The following is a 16934-nucleotide window of genomic DNA, read 5'->3' as shown; positions in this document are numbered from 1 at the left end:
AGTGGGAAACCACGGAAAACCACTTCCAGGATGGCTGAGGTGGGAATCGAACCCACCTCTACTCAGTTGAACTCCCGAGGCTGAGTGGACCCCGTTCCAGCCCTCGTACCAATTTTCTAACGGGAAACGAACCCGGCCCTCTGGGGGTGGCAGCTATTCACACTAACCACTACTCCACAGAGGCCGACAAACAAGGTAACAGTGCAGTAATTATTGTAATCACCGAAACGGATGACGTATGTACTCTGCACTCATCGTACTACCAGCATTTTTCCAGTAGTGTTGCGTAGCGAAGGTGGTTGGACGTTCGACTAGCAATCAATGGAATGTGTCAGCGGTGGTTCGAAACCTGCGTCGTTCAAATATTTTTGCATCGGTATTATGTTTGAATACGTAAACACAGGCCCACGTTTGCCATATTCAAACAGCATAATGACGCTGTTATTCATCTTGTGCCCTGCGCATACTCCGCTGGTTAGGGCCTGAATATACTGTAATACTCTAGCTGCTGTAATTCGGCATGTTTTCCACAGAGGAATACGTTGACATGCTCCTCATTTATGGGGAAGCATGACGAGATGCGTACCAGGAACGGTATCCCGACAGGCGACACCCGCCTGCTACGATATTCCGCTCTGTTGAAAGACGCCTAAGGACAACAGGCGTGATTCCCATCCAACCACCAGTCCGCAATACAACGTGTGAAACAGAAGGGTTCGTTCTGGAGACAGCTCGTAATAATCCAGAGATCAGTACAAGGGCGACTGCACGACAGGTGAACATCAGCCACCCATCCGTATGGCTAATATGGCATGAACATAAATTTCACCCATACCATCTTGAGATACACCAAGTGCTGCATGGGCGGGATTTCAAAGCTCGAATGGAGTTCTGTCGGGGGCTATTAGGCAGGCGGGACAATGATGCAGCATTCACATCTCATTTCTTGTTCTCGGATGAATCGCGCTTCCACAATAATGGGAACGTTAATTGCCACAAAATGCTATATTGGAATCCGGACAATCCTCACTGGGTCCGACATTCGGCCCATCAAGTACAATAGGGAGTGAAGGTTTGGTGTGGAATCTTGGGGGATAGCCTGATTGGACCTTATTTCCTTAAGGGCCATTGGACGGTCCTACGCTATCAGCAGTTTCTGCGTCAGGAAATCTCACTACTGTTGGAGGATTTGCCCTTGCACGATCGTTTGACTATGTGGTTGCGACAGGATGGAGCTCCACCACATTCGACCTTGCCCGTTCGTAACCATCTGAACGAGGAACTGCTAGGGAAATGGATAGGATGAGAAGACCCTCTTCCTTGGCCCACCAGATCCCCGGATTTAACGGCGTTACATTCCTTCTTGTGGGGTCACTTGAAGAACGTCGCTTACACACAAGCGCCGGAAAACCGTGACCAGCTCCGGAAACTCATCACGGACGCCTGAAGAGCAATTACACCTGGAATGTTTCAGCGCGCAGTACGATCTATTGGACACCGGGCCCGAATGTCATAAGCCAAAACGGTTATCACATCGAACATTTGCTGCGATAAAACATAATCAGGGCAATTGTATTCCTATTATTTCCGGTCTGTATGTGCCCGACCTGCTAACTAATCGGCCCTTCCTAGGGCCACAAACACATTCCTTCACACACAATTCGCATGAAAGCGGATATGGAACTTACATTGCGTGCGGTATGTATTAAAGAAATATTTCAAAACTTCGTAATCTTAGCCCCTGATTCGAACCTCCCACCTGATATGCAAGCCCGCTCCACCACGGCTTCATCAACTATACTACGATTCCGTACGGCACGCTTGACAGCTTACGGCAAGTATTAGGTTTACTGCGGTCACAATATCAATTTAGTGTTTTGCTGGCGTGTCAGCTTCGTATGACCTAGAAGGCACACGCATGTCTTCCAGTGTTTAATACGAGTATGCTGTAATATTACGGCGGCCTAACATGGTCAGGCGGTAAATACCAAAATATCCGGTTGTGTTGTCTGAGTCCACCGGAAGGGTTGATGTTTTCAGGACGGAATGAATATTGTGGGTTGCATAAAACTATATTGGAAAGGGCGGCTGAATTACGCTGTATATTATTTTTCCACGTGGATGAATGTTGGCAATGATCTCAAGAAATGAGGAATTCAATACTTGTTGAATATGTTAATAATTATACGGATAATCGTAGCAGTGTTGGTATTTAAATACTACTACTTGTAACACCAATGTGAATAGTTTCTATTTCGTAGATAGCGGGTTTCACTCTGACTAAAGTCAGAGGCATCCCTGGGTGTTTAAGTGTAAAAACTTCGTTTTTACGAGCTCCTAGAGGGCAATTCGGACATTCTGGGCTCTATTAACATCTTTAACAATAATAATAATAATAATAATAATAATAATAATAATAATAATAATAATAACAATAATAATAATAATAGACTATTATGAATATTGGAAGGAAATCCATGGATTGGCCATACAATTCACTCTGGAAAAAATATTGTTCTAAGGCATACACTTACAAGCCTTTCTCCATTGGTTCATGGAATTTTAATTGTGCAAGGTAAATTCCTTTCGCTTCAAGACCGAGTTAGCCACAAAATTTCTGTAACTTACACACCACACACACCAGCACCCACCTCCGCGCTAACATGCAACTTGCTATACTCAGTAGACCACGTTCAATTTCGTCGAAAGTTCTGGACCAGTCTAGTAATAGCCACACGAATTTTAAAAAAATACCCATGGACAAATTATAATACGACGAAAAGCTCAGCACGACATTTGCATGTGCCGATTGTCCTAATGGATCGGCTACCACTCTCATTCCAAGTGAAGGGAGATGTGAGTTCGAGATACGAAAGCAGCGGTTATATTTTTAGCTCTTCCACGTTAACGGAGAACTGCTTTAAGAGAACCTATTCTTTTAATTTCAAGACGCTGTAATTACTCACTCATCGATAAAAACTGCGATCGGTGACAAGCATTGCAATTTGTGACAGACAGTGGGAGAATTTTCCCTGTTATTACCCTGACACTCTTCAATAAACTGTAGTTCGTTATTTTGGGACAATGAAATGTATTCGTAGTAATCTCTGCGCAGGTCATTATTGTTATCCATAAATGTCTTAATGAATGGATCTGAAAATAAACGGATGAAATGTTTTCGCTCTCTTTGATCCAGTTTTTGACATTGAAACACTTTTTCTCCCCTGGAATAAGTTTGTTTAGAATAAACCGTATGTGCAGGAAATTACAGTATTTTATACATAAAGTGTAGTAACTTCGATACGAGAAAGCCTAAGTCAAAGGTAAATACTTGGTATGAAAAAAGCTTAATCCTCTTAACATCTCCACACTGCTTTAAACATAACTTCCATTACAGCACGGTTTCCAGCGGTAGATCTTAGAACTACGCTGAACCATGCGATATAGCAAAGAACCCTGGAAGTGCATTGTGCATTAAAGACAAATACAGTAGTACCGGTATACGTAAATTATGAAAAATCATTTTCTCCTGCTTCTTCTGATCCTCCGCTTTACAAACAAGGAAATTTGCACAAAAATCTGTTCAGCTGTTCCTTTACAATATTTATGAATTAGAAATGGACTTGAAGTGTAATATAGGCTGTACAGTATTTGTTCAGTTCACTCCTATTTCAACTTCATAGAGGACAATCAGACGAAAAACGTGTATAATACTTAAAAATTCAAATAGAAGGTAAAAATCATACACATACCGTCAGAACGGGGATTCCATTTTTAGGTCACAGAACCATTGTAATGTATTCAATAGAAAGGCAATCGGCAATAGTATATTCAGTGATTAAACAACAGTGTTCGTTTTAGAAAAATAATGACATTTTATCCAAGTTTACTAATGGGCGATTTGCATTGTCTCCACACATCCTTAATATGATGCGGCTTGGAAGTTGTTTTAGCCCCTGTTCGAATTCCCTGTACAATAATATCAGGAAAATTAACTCTTGGCATACTACCGTACTATACTCCTAATGCCACGTTACCTTTGTCACTCGTGCACACTAATACATATCTTTAATAAAATAGGTTACATAAAACAAAGAAAGTTCTCGAAATATGAAGTATTAAGACTATCGTAAATAAAAAATTAAAGGCCTGCTCCTTTGATCTTCGATTAGAAATTCCACTTCAAATATAGATTTAGAAACAAAAATTTCAAACTTAGTGCACACTAAATTACATTGTTTTTATCGACAGTATATGGGTTCGGAGATACATTATTACTATTATTATGATTATTATTATTATTGCTATTATTACTATTATTACTGTATTTAATCTTGTCTATATAAATAAAATTTTTCGTGTCTGTTTGTTTGTCTGTCTGTTTGTTCCACCATCACGTCGAAACGACTGGATAGATCTCAACCAAACTTCATATTTAGAGTATACTCCTCGCGGGGAAGGTTTCGATATGCATGTCGTTTTAAAATCTTTGAATACACGGGGGGTTTATAGGAAAACCAGAATGGTCTTTCCACCATCACGTCGAAACGGCTGGATAGATCTCAACCAAACTTCATATTTAGAGTATACTCCTCCCGGGGAAGGTTTCGATATGCATATCATTTTAAAATCTTTGAATACACCGGAGGTTTATAGGAAAACCAGAAAGTTTTTTCCACCATCACGTCGAAACGGCTGGATAGATCTCAACAAAACTTCATATTTAGAGCATACTCCTCCCGGGGAAGGTTTTGATATGCATATCATTTTAAAATCTTTGAATACACGGGGGATTTTTGGAAAAACAGAATGGTTTTTTCCACTATCACGTCGAAACGGCTGGATAGATCTCAACCAAATTTCATATTTAGAGTATACTCATCCCGGGGAAGGTTTCGATATGCATATCATTTTAAAATCTTTGAATACACGGGGGGTTTATAGGAAAACCAGAATGGTTTTTCCACCATCACGTCGAAACGGCTGGATAGATCTCAACCAAACTTCATATTTAGAGTATACTCCTCCCGGGGAAGGTTTCGATATGCATATCATTTTAAAATCTTTGAATACACGGGGGTTTATAGGAAAACCAGAATGGTTTTTCCACCATCACGTCGAAAAGGCTGGATAGATCTCAACCAAACTTCATATTTAGAGTATACTTCTCCCGGGGAGGGTTTCGATATGCATATCATTTTCAAATCTTTGAATACCCGGGGGGTTTATAGGAAAACCAGAATGATTTTTCCACCATCACGTCGAAACGGCTGGATAGAAGAATGGGTTTTCCACCATCACGTCGAAACGGCTGGATAGATCTCAACCAAACTTCATATTTAGAGTATACTCCTCCCGGGGAAGGTTTCGATATGCATATCATTTTAAAATCTTTCAATACACGGGGGATTTATAGGAAAACCAGAATGGTTTTTCCACCATCACGTCGAAACGGCTGGATAGATCTCAACCAAATTTCATATTTAGAGTATACTCAACCCGGGGAAGGTTTCGATATGCATATTATTTTAAAATCTTTGAATAGACGGGTGTTTATAGGAAAACCAGAATGGTTTTTCCACCATCACGTCGAAACGGCTGGATAGATCTCAACCAAATTTCATATTTAGAGTATACTCATCCCGGGGAAGGTTTCGATATGCATATCATTTTAAAATCTTTGAATACACGGGGGGGAGGGGTTTATAGGAAAACCAGAATGGTTTTTCCACCATCACGTCGAAACGGTTGGATAGATCTCTACCAAATTTCATATTTAGAGTATACTCTTCCCGGGGAAGGTTTCGATATGCATATCATTTTAAAATCTTTGAATAGACGGGGGTTTATAGGAAAACCAGAATGGTTCTTCCACCATCACGTCGAAACGGCTCAATAGATCTCAACTAAACTTCATATTTAGAGTATACTCCTCCCGGGGAAGGTTTCGATATGCATATCATTTTAAAATCTTTGAATACACGGGTGTTTATAGGAAAACCAGAATGGTTTTTCCACCATCACGTCGGAACGGCTGGATGGATCTCAACCAAATTTCACATTTAGAGTATACTCATCCCGGGTAAGGTTTCGATATGCATATCATTTTGAAATCTTAGAACACACGGGGGTTTATAGGAAAAGCAGAATGGTTTTTCCACCATCACGTCGAAACGGCTGGATAGATCTCAACCAAATTTCATATTTAGAGTATACTCATCCCGGGGAAGGTTTCGATGTGCATATCATTTTAAAATCCTTGAATAGATGGGGGTTTATAGGAAAACCAGAATGGTTTTGCCACCATCACGTCGAAACGGCTCGATAGATCTCAACTAAACTTCATATTTAGAGTATACTCCTCCCGGGGAAGGTTTCGATATGCATATCGTTTTAAAATCTTTGAATACACGGGGGGTTTATAGGAAAACCAGAATGGTTTTTCCACCATCACGTCGGAACGGCTGGATGGATCGCAACCAAATTTCATATTTAGAGTATACACATCCCGGGGAAGGTTTCGATATGCATATCATTTTAAAATCTTAGAATACACGGGGGGTTTATAGGAAAACCAGAATGGTTTTTCCACCATCACGTCGAAACGGCTGGATAGATCTCAACCAAATTTCATATTTAGAGTATACTCATCCCGGGGAAGGTTTCGATATGCATATCATTTCAAAATCTTAGAATACACGGGGTTTATAGGAATACAAGAATGGTTTTTCCACCATCACGTCGAAACGGCTGGATAGATCTCAACCAAATTTCATATTTAGAGTATACTCCTCCCGGGGAAGGTTTCGATATGCATATCATTTTAAAATCCTTGAATACACGGGGGTTTATTGAAAAACCAGAATGGTTCTTCAACCATCACGTCGAAACGGCTGGATAGATCTCAACCAAACTTCATATATAGAGTATATTCCTCCCGGAGATGGTTTCGATATGCATGTTATTTTAGAAACTTTGAATACACGGGGTGTTTATAGGAAAACCGGAATGGTTTTGCCACCATCACGTCGAAACGGCTGGATAGATCTCAACCAAATTTCATATTTAGAGTATACTCATCCCGGGGAAGGTATCAATATGCATATCATTTTAAAATCTTTGAATAGACGGAAGGTTTCCATTTTCTCTTATACTATTGATTTTCTGTAAGCTTCGTTTACCGTACGTGAAGCGTCTCTTCATTATAAACAACTTTCGTTATGTTCATAATTTACCTTACTCTTTACATGACGGAGAAATTTACAATTTTCTGCTGGTACCATGCTTTGCATTGAGTGACCGACAGACCGACAACGAACCTACAGGTAACCATGGCAACGTCTCTGACTGCATCCCAGCAGGGAAGTAACGTATTGCCATTTTCCTCATCATGCTTTTAAATTCGTGGTTGTTCCTTAGGTAGAAGGCAAGAGAGGCGTCAATCGGCCTATCTGCGGGATATTGGCGGAATATCGTTGGATGTTATAACCGCCTTCGAATAGATTAAGTAATAACACCATTAGTCATCTTCTTATTATTTGTTTACCTAGGAATCAATGGACCTAAATTTCTCCCCTGTTACCGCTTTATTATATCCATAACTCACACTAGCATAATTTATTGAGGGGCATTTGATTTTCCAATACATTATCTTGGCATTTACATATTTGTCGTTATCCGGCTGTCCTCAGTTATAATCCATTTTCTATTACTTTCAACTTTCTTAACTGTATTATTTTCTTCCTTAATTACGTCGTATGTACGCGAGTGCTACAAACTACTGGATGTATTTCCACCAAGACTCATATTTAGAATACACCTGTCGTTGATAGGTTTTTGGGAAAATATTGTTTCTGAATCCCTGAACTGACTGGTGGTTTATACGAAACCGAAACAGTGATTTGGCACTTCCACAAAATATACACAACCAACGTTAATTTAAATCTACCTGCCTTGGTAGAAATTAATTTCTAAACCTTTTTTCTCATGTGCATCATTTCGATACGAGGATTAATAAGGGAGATATCATTAACGGACCGTTTTTTTGTACAAGTCCCATCGGACTTGACTCACGAGCGGGTGCGCGTAAAGCGTATTCCTTACAACTTGAAAACTACTGAAGACATTCGAACCAAAATTCATATTTAGCATCCACCTGTCCAAAGGTAGGTATTAAACGTAAATAACATTTCATGTTCCGGAATGGACTGGCGGTTTATAGGGAACCGAAATGGTGATTTTACTCTTCCACAATATATACAGAACAAGACAAACCTGACTGGAAATCGACCAAACGTGATGGAATTCCACCTCTAAACCTTTTTTTCATGTGCATTTTTTCGTCAGGAGGATTAATAAGGGTGATATCATGAATGGTCAGTTTTGCAGGTTAAGTCCAGCGGACATAGCCAAAAAGGTGTTTTACATGGAGCAGATTCCTTATCTATATAAATCAAATCGTAACGACTGTGTGCCTCTACACTGACTATTTTGGCGAAATTTTCGTACAGCTTTCCGTTTAAGGGGTAATAATGACCATCTGCATAATTTTTGGTTTAGTTTCCTGAAAGTCCTAATTTTTACCCGCCTCGCCCAAAATCCAGATTTCGGCATAATCTGCCAGAAGAAAAAGAAGATAATTGAAATTTGACAAAATTATACGTTTTAGCCTGTAACGAACGGAAAACATCCAAGATCATTAAATTTTTCACTTTTTATCGCCGAAGAATATCGAAATATGCAGGCAATTTTAATGATGGTGCAGACCTTCGGAAATTCCTATCACATAACAGATTGCACAATCTCCGTTCAATTTGGAATGATCTACAACCTTGGTCTTATGACTTTTTGCCGTATCTGTATCCCTTTTACGTTTGATTTTTCTCTATTAATGGATGTTAAGTCAATTTGGAATTTTCACATGCATAATTCATATCTTCGATTACTTATATGAAATACAGAATCATCAAACTCTTCACGAAAATTGGCCCACCCAGTAGCCATATATGAGCCAAATGCTATGTATGTAGCTGTCACATAATTATCCGAAAAGTAATGTAATGTGAGATAATCTTACAAGAACGTTACCCTGTTCCACGTTTCTAACTCAATCTGACCCAAGAATAGATGACATATCATAGGACCAGCCATTTAGGCCACTAAATCCGGCGTGTCTTATGGTATAATCCTTTGTCGATATGACGTACGTTTAGTAGCAGATAATCTGTAAATGAAGGTCTTCAATATTGTAAACACGCATATACTTTCGTATGTCGATCTATATATATTCACTGATGTCGATTTGTAGTGATCGAGAAAGGGTTGGTCTGCTATTGTAATCAGTACTCCCCACACCGACTTTGACTGGCAGTATGAAAGGGTTCCTTCTCCAACTCCTGTGTAACTGTCATTAGTAAGGAAGGTCTACAATTGTAATGAATAGTTCACTTCTCGATTTGACTTGCAGAAGGCAAGTGAGCATGCAGCTTTGTTTAAAACTCCCCTACCCGATTGTGTTTGGCAGTAGGCAAGGGTGCCCGCCATTATAAAGAAATGTCCTCATCTAAAATGTGACTGGCATTAGGCATAGTGGCCTGCTATTTTGATAGAAACTCACCAACTTGGTGTGACTGGTAGTAAGCTGGCTGGAAGTAGGAAAATGGGCCTGGCATTATAATGATAACTGCACAACTCAATTTCGAGTGATAGTAGGGTAATTGCCTGCCATTATAATAAAAACTGTAATCTGTCTGGAAGTAGGAAAGGGGGGCTGCCATTTTAACGAAAACTCCCCAAATCGATTCTGTCCGCATAGTAGGCAATGGGGCCTGCAATTATAATGTAAACTTCCCAACTCGATTGTGAATGGCAGTAGGCAAGTCAGCCTGCCGTTATATCACAAATCCATAACAAACACTTTACATTGGAAACAACGTACGGGGACCTCCCCATGCTCTTTCTCGGATAACGCTAAGAGACATGGAATTTTAAAACAATCTTATTTACAGCATGCACACTATTTACTTCGATGTTCGAATACAATGTAGAATACCGTAGCGAAGCACGGGTACATTCGCTAGTCTATATAAATAAAATTGTTCGTGTCTGTTTGTTTTTTCTGTCTGTTCGTTCCACCATCACGTCGAAACGGCTGGATAGATCTCAACCAAACATCATATTTAGAGTATACTCCTCCCGGGGAAGGTTTCGATATGCGTATCATTTTAAAATCTTTGAATACACGGGGGTTTATAGGAAAACCAGAATGGTTTCTCCACCATCACGTCGAAACGGCTGGATAGATCTCAACCAAACTTCATATTTAGAGTATACTCCTCCCGGGGAAGGTTTCGATATGCATTTCATTTTAAAATGTTTGAATACACGGGGGGTTTATACGAAAACCAGAATGGTTTTTCCACCATTACGTCGAAACGGCTGGATAGATCTCAACCAAACATCATATTTAGAGTATACTCCTCCCGGGGAAGGTTTCGATATGCATATCATTTTAAAATCTTTGAATACTTGGGGGGTTTATAGGAAAACCAGAATGATTTTTCCACCATCACGTCGAAACGGCTGGATAGATCTCAACCAAATTTCATATTTGGAGTATACTCATCCCGGGGAAAGTTTCGATATGCATATCATTTTAAAATCATTGAATAGACGGGGGTTTATAGGAAAACCACAATGGTTTTTCCATCATCACGTCGAAACGGCCGGATAGATCTCAACCAAATTTCATATTTAGAGTATACTCCTCCCGGGGAAGGTTTCGATATGTATATCATTTTAAAATCTTTGAATACACGGGGCGTTTATAGGAAAACCATAATGGTTTTTCCACCATCACGTCCAAACGGCTGGACAGATCTCAACCAAATTTCATATTTAGAGTATACTCATCCCGGGGAAGGTTTCGATATGCATATCATTTTAAAATCTTTGAATACACGGGGGGTTTATAGGAAAACCAGAATGGTTTTTTCCACTATCACGTCGACACGGCTGGATAGACCTCAACCAAACTTCATATTTTGAGTATACTCCCCCCGGGGAAGGTTCGATATGCATATCATTTTAAAATCTTTGAATACACGGGGGGTTTATAGGAAAACCAGAATGATTTTTCCACCATCACGTCGAAACGGCTGGATAGAAGAATGGGTTTTCCACCATCACGTCGAAACGGCTGGATAGATCTCAACCAAACTTCATATTTAGAGTGTACTCCTCCCGGGAAAGGTTTCGATATGCGTATCATTTTAAAATCTTTGAATACACGGGGGTTTATAGGAAAACCAGAATGGTTTTTCCACCATCACGTCGAAAAGGCTGGATAGATCTCAACCAAACTTCATATTTAGAGTATACTTCTCCCGGGGAGGGTTTCGATATGCATATCATTTTCAAATCTTTGAATACCCGGGGGATTTATAGGAAAACCAGAATGATTTTTCCACCATCACGTCGAAACGGTTGGATAGAAGAATGGGTTTTCCACCATCACGTCGTAACGGCTGGATAGATCTCAACCAAACTTGATATTTAGAGTATACTCCTCCCGGGGAAGGTTTCGATATGCATATCATTTTAAAATCTTTGAATACACGGGGGGTTTATAGAAAAACCAGAATGGTTTTTCCACCATCACGTCGAAACTGCTGGATAGATCTCAACCAAATTTCATATTTAGAGTATACTCAACCCGGGGAAGGTTTCGATAAGCATATTATTTTAAAATCTTTGAACAGACGGGGGTTTATAGGAAAACCACAATGGTTTTTCCATCATCACGTCGAAACGGCCGGATAGATCTCAACCAAATTTCATATTTAGAGTATACTCCTCCCGGGGAAGGTTTCGATATGTATATCATTTTAAAATCTTTGAATACACGGGGCGTTTATAGGAAAACCATAATGGTTTTTCCACCATCACGTCCAAACGGCTGGACAGATCTCAACTAAACTTCAAATTTAGAGTATACTCCTCCCGGGGAAGGTTTCGATATGCATATCATTTTAAAATCTTTGAATACACGGGGGGGGGGGTTTATAGGAAAACCGGAATGGTTTTTCCACCATCACGTCGAAACGGTTGGATAGATCTCAACCAAATTTCATATTTAGAGTATACTCTTCCCGGGGAAGGTTTCGATATGCATATCATTTTAAAATCATTGAATAGACGGGGGTTTATAGGAAAACCTGAATGGTTTTTCCACCATCACGTCGAAACGGCTCGATAGATCTCAACTAAACTTCATATTTAGAGTATACCCCTCCCGGGGAAGGTTTCGATATGTATATCATTTTAAAATCTTTGAATACACGGGTGTTTATAGGAAAACCAGAATGGTTTTTCCACCATCACGTCGGAACGGCTGGATGGATCTCAACCAAATTTCATATTTAGTGTATACTCATCCCGGGGAAGGTTTCGATATGCATATCATTTTGAAATCTTAGAATACACGGGGGTTGATAGGAAAACCAGAATGGTTTTTCCACCATCACGTCGAAACGGTTGGATAGATCTCAACCAAATTTCATATTTGGAGTATACTCATCCCGGGGAAGGTTTCGATATGCATATCATTTTAAAATCCTTGAATAGATGGGGGTTTATAGGAAAACCGGAATGGTTTTTCCACCATCACGTCGAAACGGCTCGATAGATCTCAACTAAACTTCATATTGAGAGTATACTCATCCCGGGGAAGGTTTCGATATGCATACCATTTTAAAATCTTAGAATACACGGGGGTTTATAGGAAAAACCAGAATGGTTTTTCCACCATCACGTCGAAACGGCTGGATAGATCTCACCCAAATTTCATATTTAGAGTATACTCATCCCGGGGAAGGTTTCGATATGCATATCATTTTAAAATCTTTGAATACACGGGGGGGAGGGGTTTATAGGAAAACCAGAATGGTTTTTCCACCATCACGTCGAAACGGTTGGATAGATCTCTACCAAATTTCATATTTAGAGTATACTCTTCCCGGGGAAGGTTTCGATATGCATATCATTTTAAAATCTTTGAATAGACGGGGGTTTATAGGAAAACCAGAATGGTTCTTCCACCATCACGTCGAAACGGCTCAATAGATCTCAACTAAACTTCATATTTAGAGTATACTCCTCCCGGGGAAGGTTTCGATATGCATATCATTTTAAAATCTTTGAATACACGGGTGTTTATAGGAAAACCAGAATGGTTTTTCCACCATCACGTCGGAACGGCTGGATGGATCTCAACCAAATTTCACATTTAGAGTATACTCATCCCGGGTAAGGTTTCGATATGCATATCATTTTGAAATCTTAGAACACACGGGGGTTTATAGGAAAAGCAGAATGGTTTTTCCACCATCACGTCGAAACGGCTGGATAGATCTCAACCAAATTTCATATTTAGAGTATACTCATCCCGGGGAAGGTTTCGATGTGCATATCATTTTAAAATCCTTGAATAGATGGGGGTTTATAGGAAAACCAGAATGGTTTTGCCACCATCACGTCGAAACGGCTCGATAGATCTCAACTAAACTTCATATTTAGAGTATACTCCTCCCGGGGAAGGTTTCGATATGCATATCGTTTTAAAATCTTTGAATACACGGGGGGTTTATAGGAAAACCAGAATGGTTTTTCCACCATCACGTCGGAACGGCTGGATGGATCGCAACATAATTTCATATTTAGAGTATACTCATCCCGGGGAAGGTTTCGATATGCATATCATTTCAAAATCTTAGAATACACGGGGTTTATAGGAATACAAGAATGGTTTTTCCACCATCACGTCGAAACGGCTGGATAGATCTCAACCAAATTTCATATTTAGAGTATACTCCTCCCGGGGAAGGTTTCGATATGCATATCATTTTAAAATCCTTGAATACACGGGGGTTTATTGAAAAACCAGAATGGTTCTTCAACCATCACGTCGAAACGGCTGGATAGATCTCAACCAAACTTCATATATAGAGTACATTCCTCCCGGAGATGGTTTCGATATGCATGTTATTTTAGAAACTTTGAATACACGGGGTGTTTATAGGAAAACCAGAATGGTTTTGCCACCATCACGTCGAAACGGCTGGATAGATCTCAACCAAATTTCATATTTAGAGTATACTCATCCCGGGGAAGGTATCAATATGCATATCATTTTAAAATCTTTGAATAGACGGAAGGTTTCCATTTTCTCTTATACTATTGATTTTCTGTAAGCTTCGTTTACCGTACGTGAAGCGTCTCTTCATTATAAACAACTTTCGTTATGTTCATAATTTACCTTACTCTTTACATGACGGAGAAATTTACAATTTTCTGCTGGTACCATGCTCTGCATTGAGTGACCGACAGACCGACAACGAACCTACAGGTAACCATGGCAACGTCTCTGACTGCATCCCAGCAGGGAAGTAACGTATTGCCATTTTCCTCATCATGCTTTTAAATTCGTGGTTGTTCCTTAGGCAGAAGGCAAGAGAGGCGTCAATCGGCCTATCTGCGGGATATTGGCGGAATATCGTTGGATGTTATAACCGCCTTCGAATAGATTAAGTAATAACACCATTAGTCATCTTCTTATTATTTGTTTACCTAGGAATCAATGGACCTAAATTTCTCCCCTGTTACCGCTTTATTATATCCATAACTCACACTAGCATAATTTATTGAGGGGCATTTGATTTTCCAATACATTATCTTGGCATTTACATATTTGTCGTTATCCGGCTGTCCTCAGTTATAATCCATTTTCTATTACTTTCAACTTTCTTAACTGTATTATTTTCTTCCTTAATTACGTCGTATGTACGCGAGTGCTACAAACTACTGGATGTATTTCCACCAAGACTCATATTTAGAATACACCTGTCGTTGATAGGTTTTTGGGAAAATATTGTTTCTGAATCCCTGAACTGACTGGTGGTTTATACGAAACCGAAACAGTGATTTGGCACTTCCACAAAATATACACAACCAACGTTAATTTAAATCTACCTGCCTTGGTAGAAATTAATTTCTAAACCTTTTTTCTCATGTGCATCATTTCGATACGAGGATTAATAAGGGAGATATCATTAACGGACCGTTTTTTTGTACAAGTCCCATCGGACTTAACTCACGAGCGGGTGCGCGTAAAGCGTATTCCTTACAACTTGAAAACTACTGAAGACATTCGAACCAAAATTCATATTTAGCATCCACCTGTCCAAAGCTAGGTATTAAACGTAAATAACATTTCATGTTCCGGAATGGACTGGCGGTTTATAGGGAACCGAAATGGTGATTTTACTCTTCCACAATATATACAGAACAAGACAAACCTGACTGGAAATCGACCAAACGTGATGGAATTCCACCTCTAAACCTTTTTTTCATGTGCATTTTTTCGTCAGGAGGATTAATAAGGGTGATATCATGAATGGTCAGTTTTGCAGGTTAAGTCCAGCGGACATAGCCAAAAAGGTGTTTTACATGGAGCAGATTCCTTATCTATATAAATCAAATCGTAACGACTGTGTGCCTCTACACTGACTATTTTGGCGAAATTTTCGTACAGCTTTCCGTTTAAGGGGTAATAATGACCATCTGCATAATTTTTGGTTTAGTTTCCTGAAAGTCCTAATTTTTACCCGCCTCGCCCAAAATCCAGATTTCGGCATAATCTGCCAGAAGAAAAAGAAGATAATTGAAATTTGACAAAATTATACGTTTTAGCCTGTAACGAACGGAAAACATCCAAGATCATTAAATTTTTCACTTTTTATCGCCGAAGAATATCGAAATATGCAGGCAATTTTAATGATGGTGCAGACCTTCGGAAATTCCTATCACATAACAGATTGCACAATCTCCGTTCAATTTGGAATGATCTACAACCTTGGTCTTATGACTTTTTGCCGTATCTGTATCCCTTTTACGTTTGATTTTTCTCTATTAATGGATGTTAAGTCAATTTGGAATTTTCACATGCATAATTCATATCTTCGATTACTTATATGAAATACAGAATCATCAAACTCTTCACGAAAATTGGCCCACCCAGTAGCCATATATGAGCCAAATGCTATGTATGTAGCTGTCACATAATTATCCGAAAAGTAATGTTATGTGAGATAATCTTACAAGAACGTTACCCTGTTCCACGTTTCTAACTCAATCTGACCCAAGAATAGATGACATATCATAGGACCAGCCATTTAGGCCACTAAATCCGGCGTGTCTTATGGTATAATCCTTTGTCGATATGACGTACGTTTAGTAGCAGATAATCTGTAAATGAAGGTCTTCAATATTGTAAACACGCATATACTTTCGTATGCCGATCTATATATATTCACTGATGTCGATTTGTAGTGATCGAGAAAGGGTTGGTCTGCTATTGTAATCAGTACTCCCCACACCGACTTTGACTGGCAGTATGAAAGGGTTCCTTCTCCAACTCCTGTGTAACTGTCATTAGTAAGGAAGGTCTACAATTGTAATGAATAGTTCACCTCTCGATTTGACTTGCAGAAGGCAAGTGAGCATGCAGCTTTGTTTAAAACTCCCCTACCCGATTGTGTTTGGCAGTAGGCAAGGGTGCCCGCCATTATAAAGAAATGTCCTCATCTAAAATGTGACTGGCATTAGGCATAGTGGCCTGCTATTTTGATAGAAACTCACCAACTTGGTGTGACTGGTAGTAAGCTGGCTGGAAGTAGGAAAATGGGCCTGGCATTATAATGATAACTGCACAACTCAATTTCGAGTGATAGTAGGGTAATTGCCTGCCATTATAATAAAAACTGTAATCTGTCTGGAAGTAGGAAAGGGGGGCTGCCATTTTAACGAAAACTCCCCAAATCGATTCTGTCCGCATAGTAGGCAATGGGGCCTGCAATTATAATGTAAACTTCCCAACT

Source organism: Anabrus simplex, chromosome 1 (genome assembly GCF_040414725.1).
Source record: "Anabrus simplex isolate iqAnaSimp1 chromosome 1, ASM4041472v1, whole genome shotgun sequence".
In the NCBI taxonomy this organism is placed as follows: domain Eukaryota; kingdom Metazoa; phylum Arthropoda; class Insecta; order Orthoptera; family Tettigoniidae; genus Anabrus; species Anabrus simplex.
This window is presented reverse-complemented; position numbering follows the sequence as displayed.